Source organism: Echinops telfairi, unplaced genomic scaffold, assembly GCF_000313985.2.
Source record: "Echinops telfairi isolate 266 unplaced genomic scaffold, ASM31398v2 ScPeMD7_12;HRSCAF=54, whole genome shotgun sequence".
Lineage (NCBI taxonomy): Eukaryota > Metazoa > Chordata > Mammalia > Afrosoricida > Tenrecidae > Echinops > Echinops telfairi.
The window spans coordinates 5,774,154-5,780,907 of record NW_022103909.1 but is presented as its reverse complement, the minus strand read 5'-3'; positions in this window follow the sequence as shown (position 1 = coordinate 5,780,907).

The window sequence follows — 6,754 nt, the reverse complement described above, 5'->3', positions numbered from 1 at the left end:
AAAAAAAAAAAAAAGAATAGCCCTGTGCTTACACTTAATTCTAACCACAACTTAAGAACAATTAGTTTTTATGACCTGGCCCTCTCCATGCTGGCCCTCATAAAAAGATAGATCACTGAAGATATGGGAGCGATAGTAAAGTGTGGTGAAGAAACTAGATGGTGCTCAGCTATTAGAACAGTGTCTGGGGCCTTAAAGACTTGTCTTCAAACAATCAGCCATCTAAGTGAGGCAACAACTAAGTCCACATGGAAGAAGTACACCAGCCTGTGTGATTGTAAATAATAACATCCAAATCTGAAGGAGACAATGGTTTCAGAACTGAAATTGTGAGCACCCAGTTTGTAGAAGGCATTGAATGACAGTGGAAGCCCAAGATCCCCTTATAAGGTCCCCACAAAGATTAAGTGTCTGGTGTCATTGATTAATTCCCTCTGACCATAGTACAGGGATGTGAATAGCCTTGTTAGCTGACAGAGAGCACTGTAAAGTCAAATATGGCACATGTAATTAGGTTAAGATGTAATAGGTTATCATAGATTCTTTCACTCAGTGTTTATATTTACATGTTCAAGAACTAATGAAGTTTATATGCTTGTGTATACATATATACACATATCACACATATACATATGCAATATAAATGCATATACATATTTATATGTAATATATGTGTAACACATGTATATACATTATGCACACATGCATATTAATATGTAATATAAATATACATATTTTATATAAAACATACATATTTATGCTTCAGACAGACTTGTGCATATGTATATATACATATATAATATACACATGTATGTGTGTGTATTTGTATAAAAGATTATATAAGCGTCACTGATTTATGAGAGTCTTCTCTCAATAAAATGGCTCCTGTGGTTTTAGGACCTGCTAAGTCCCAAGTCTGTGGGTCAGACAGATGTTAGACTGGAGGCTTCTCTTGACTCATCTAGCCCCAGACGCTGATGACCCCAGGATCAGCAGGCCAAGCTGCTGGTTCATGGGCTACAGAAACCAGATGATTAGAGTGAGCCCAATGCAGGATCCAGAGATGGAACGTTCTTTGCTAGAATGTCTATATTCATGAGGCCACCCCCCAAAAATATCCTTTTCGCTGACTGACTGCTCATAGCATATCTTATCATAGAAGTAGTTAAAGTGGTTACATTACAGCAGAGCTTACCCTAGGGAATGACTCCATCATACCTGCCGAACCAGAGAATCGTGACCTGGCCATGTTGACACGCAAATTTGACTATCACAATATGCAAAAGTCAATTGCTTTTCTGTGTATCAACAATGAGCAATAGGGATTTGAAATGAAAAACACCACCTTTTACATTCTCCACTCTCACTGCCGTTGAGTCAATGCTGACTCATAGCAGTCCTCTGTGGGTTTCTGAGACTGTAACTGTTTATAGGAGTAGGAAGCCCAGTTTTTTCCTCTCAGAGATACCGGTGATTTTGAACTACCAACTATGTGGCTCGCTGCCCAACACATAACCACTACACCACCAGAGCTCAAAAAATGTTAATGAAATACCTAAATATAAACCTAATACACTATTATAGAAGACCTACCCGAAGAAAACAACAAAACTCTGATGAAAGAAATATGTGGTGTGGCATTGCTTGTTCATGGCCAAGACTCACTGGCATTGAGTTGATACCAATTCACAGCAACCTATAGGACAGGGTAGAACTGCCCCTATGAGTTTCTGAGACTGTAACACTTCAGGGCAGTAGAAGGCCCTGTCTTTCTCCCACAGAGTGGCTGCAGGTTTAGAACTGCTGACCTTAGAGATCGCAACCCAATGTGTAACCACTGCACCACTAGGGCTCCTTGAGATGGCTCAGTATTGTTAAGATGCCAATTGTTTCCAACATTATCTATAGATTCCATGAAGCCACAATAAAATCACACTAATTAACTTTATAGATGTATACAAATGGATTTTCTTAAATTAAAAAAAATTTAAATTTACTTCATAGATGTATAAAAGCTGATTTTGTTTTTGCTTTTGGAAAGGCAAAAGGCCTAGAAAAGGTGAAACACAATATTGACAAAGAACAAAGTCAGAGTGCTGACACTACCTGTCTACAAGACTTACTATAAAAACTAATCAAGACAGTGTGGTACTGACAAAAAAAAAAAAAAAAGAGGGAGAGAGAGATAAATTGATCAATGGAACAGAGTAGGGAACCCAGAGATAGATTTATACAGGAGAGTCCATTGAACTTTCATGAAAAAGCAAAGGCAATTCAATGGAGTCTTTTCAACAAATGTGCTGCCAAAGTTAGACATCCATGTCCTCAGAGCTAGCCAATGACCTTTCATCTTTCACAGCGATCAGCTGCCACAAGATAACAGTGGAAAATCTAAAAGCCCTTGAGTTTAGCAATTCGTTTTAGATGCAATACCAAAACATAGTCATTTTCACTATAACTTGCTTAACCCATTCATGACGGAATTACTTTCTACTTTGAATTTTTGCTAATACCACTTGTTCTCAGTAAATGAAAGCATCCTCAAATCAAAGAAAAAATGTTGTGGTAATATAGGTTTTGATACAATTATATGAGACACATGAATCCCAAGTGGACTGTGGTGATAGGATTGGTTGGGGGCAGGGCAGTTTCTTCAGATTCAAAGGGTTACACAGGTTACTGCCAGGCTACTGCAGGTCCTCAAGCTGGAAGAGGACCTTCCCAAGAAACCTGACAGGCTGAAAATGCTGGTGCATGATATGATTGTATCCTGCGTGTCTTGCAAGTGTTTTTTGTTTATTTCTCTCCTTGCACCAGTATTACACTACTTTAATTATTACAGTCTTATAATAAGTTTTGATGACTGGTAGATAAAGTTTTAAAATTTATTTTTCTTATTCTTCCAAAATGTTTTGGCCATTTGAATTTTCATATCAATTTTAGAATAATTTAGTCAAAATTAACAATGAAAACTTGTTGGAATTTTGATTGGGCTGTCTATGCCCCGCCGGCATAGTGATTATGTCTTGGGCTGTGATCTGCAAGGTTGGCAGTTTGAAACCAGCAGCAGCTCCATTGGAGAAAAATTAGGTCTCTACTTCTATAAACAGCTACAGTCTCTGAAATTTAAAGGGGCAGTTCTCCCCTGTCCTGTAGGGTAACTATAAGTCAGTGTTCAATCAATGGCAGTGAGTATGGTCATGAAATACTTTCATTCTCTTATATTATCTACTAAGGTTTCTCTGGGTGTTGCAAATAGTTAACACACTTGGCTATTAAGAGAAAAAGATTTAAGCCCACTCAGAGGCAATTTGGAAGCAAGGCCTTGTGCTCCACGTCTAAAAAACTAGCCACTGAAAACCCTGTAAGGCCCAGATGTGCTCTGACATACATAGGGTCGCCACGACACATGATAAATTAAAAAAATTGTCCTTACCCACTATTTTGGGATGTCACCTTTACTATAAATCTAGTGTCCATAAATGTGTGGATCTGTATTTAGGCTCTCTATTCTATTTGTTTATTTCTCTCCTTACACCAGTACTATATTACTTTAAGTATTAATTAAATGATTTCAATTATTACAGCCTTATAGTAGGTCTTGATGTTTGATAGATCAAGCTATTTATTTATTTATTTATTTTGTAGTCTTCCAAAATGTTTTCGCTCTTCTTGGCCATTTGAATGTTTATATCAATTTTAGAATCATCTTCTCACCATCAACACTGAAAACTTGTTGGAACTTTGGGCTTGCAGTGAACACACAGGCATTGAATAGTACTTAGAAGGTACTTCAGGTTTGGTTTTAGACCCTCACAACAAAGCACATATAAAATATTGAAATACAGTAAAGCAAATCACACAATGTTTTTTCTCTCTCTCAGTGCTTGTGTTATGTTTATAGTTTATTAAGTGTGCAACAGCATTATGAAATTTTTGAAATATTGTGAGGACAAGGAAAATGTGACATAAAAATATGAAATGAGCATACACTGTTGGAAAAATGGCACCCATAAACTTGCCACAACACAGAGTTGCCACAGACCTTTAATTTGTAAGGACTGCAAGATCCGTGAAGTGCAACAGAATGCAGGGAAACGAAGTATGCTCATATAGCTCCACTGGGAGAGAAGTGACTATTTTGTTTATATACAATTATAAAGTCCTTAGAAAGTGCCAGATATTTTTGAGAGAGTCTCTTTAGACGAACTCTCTCTAGTAATCCAGTGAGGTAGATACTATTGCCATTCTCATTTACCATTGGAGAATGAAGACCAGAAAATTTAAAATGCTTTCTGTAGGGAAGTCAATGATGAAGCCAGAAAGCTCATAGCCGATGGCAAAATGATGCATGATTACAAAATAGCTGCCAAACCACTGAGAACCATGGCTTAGCCAAGTTGATGCATAACCTTCACCACCACAGTCCACTTTTGTCAACTTGCCACATGTACACATCTCTGTAAATAATATATTATCTCTAAGTAAAGTAATTGCAAAATCATACTCATTTTCAGTGATCTCTCCATGAGGGCGAGCATCAAGTGGGGCAATGTCATGTGCACTAATAGTTCTTAGATTTGAGATATAATTAAGTGAAAGCCAAAATCCATTTATATAGCTATAGTTTATGTATGTCTCTGGTTCACTTTAGAGACAACACTGTCATTTTATGTTAGAGAACATTATAAATCATCCCTCTGGGGCCCAAGATAATTCTACTGAGAGTGTCATTAATTTAGCCAATGGTATCAAATTTAAAATGTTGAGAAAAGGAAATTATATGAGTATAGGCCAGCTATGAACCATAATACATGAATTGATGAATGGTACAGATTAAACTTTTAAGTGAGTGGACAGTATTTACACAAACAATGAGGATTGGTGATAGGGCAAACTTTCATTAATATTCATTCACAGTGGCAGAGCCATGCCTACCAGATTAATACATGTCAGAAGGAAGCAAGGAGGACATTAAAACAGTAAATATATGGTAGTTCCAGGCCACCATTTATTCATCGGGAACCTTTAAGGCAAGAGATTCGAACCCAACCCAACATCCTTTAGTTCTATGCTGCTGAGACAGCAGTCATCTGCTTCTTCTCACACTAGCGCGTTTCAGCCTTAAGTCCAAGGACTAGAGGTGAGTTTTAGGCAAAGCCAGTTCACTTCATGGGGTTTCCACATTCCTGACTAGTTCTTTTTGCTCCGGTGACTGTGTATTCTTTCCATTCTCTTTTGATGCTTCCTGCATCGTTCAATATTTTGCCCATAAAACCTTTCAATATTGCAACACGAGGCTTGACTTGGTTCTTGAGCGCTTTCCGTTTCAGATATGCTGAGTCTGTTTTCATTTTTTTATTTTCTAGCTGAAGGTCATTGCACATTTCATTATACTTCTTTGTCTTCTCAAGTTGCCCTTTGACATTTTCTTTTCAGCTTTAGATTTCACCATTTCACCCATGTGCCTTAGCAAGTTTCAGAGTCTCTTCTGACATCCACTTTGATATTTTCTCTTTTCTGTCTTTTTAATGACCTTTTGCTTCTCGCATGGATGTTTTTGCTGTTTTCCCACAGCTCATCAAGGCTTTTGTCATTTGTGTTCAATGCATCAAATCTGTGCTTGAGATGCGCTCCCAGTTCAGGTGGGATAGACTCAACGTCTCCTGGACTTGCATCTCCTGGACTTTAAAAAATGTCCTTCAGCTTCAGCATGACGTTACATATAAGCAATTAGTGGTCTGCTCCTGGCATCGTTTTAGCTGCTGTCATTGAGCTTCTCTATTGCCTCTTCCCACAGATTCGTCTGTTTGATTCCTGTGTATTCCATCTGAAGAGCCCATGGGCATCATCGCCATTTGTGCTGTGGAAAAAAGGTATTTACGATCAAAAAGTTATTTGTCTTGCAAAATTCTATAATGCTCTGTTTCTATCACCAAGGCCCATCTTCCAACTGCTATACCTTCCTCTTCATTTCCAAACTTTACATTCCAATTGCCAATAATTATCAATGAATCTTGATGGCATGTTTGATCAACATCCAGTTGAAGATGTGGTGAAATTGTTCAATTTCACCATAGCAAGCTTTAGTGGTCGGTGCATACATTTGAATAATAGTTGTATTGACTGGATGTGCTTGTATTCAGGTAGTTATTATCTTATCACAGACAGCATTGTACTTCATGATAGATCTTGAAATGTCCTTTTTGATGATGAATTCTATGCCATTTCTCTTGAATTTGTCATTCTTGGCATAGTAAACCCAACGACTGATTCAAAATGGCCAATACTAGTCCATTTAGCTCACCAATGCCTAGGCTATCCATCTTTCTGTGTTTCATTTTTGACAAATTCAAATTTTTCTAGAGTCATACTTTGTATATTCCAAGTTCCAATTTTTAATAAATGTTTGCAGCTGGTTCTTCTAACTTGGAGTTGTACCCCTTCAACAAGTGAAGTCCAGGAGGTTTTCCTTTCAAAGACTTTACTCCATCCACGTCCTTATGATTGACTCTTCCTCAGACATATTTTGAGGGCCTTCTGCCCTGCGGGGCTCACCTTCTGTTACACTAAGTATCATGAAGATAAAGATAATGTTTGTGTTGTTCACTGTGCATCCTCATAGCTGGCTTTGTGGATTTGTAAGATACACTTTATAGATGCTTAATTGTTTTTGTTGAACAATTGCTATAAGACGGTCTGGGAACCGATTACAAGGAACTGTATGTGACCTCCTCCCTGGGGGACAGACAAC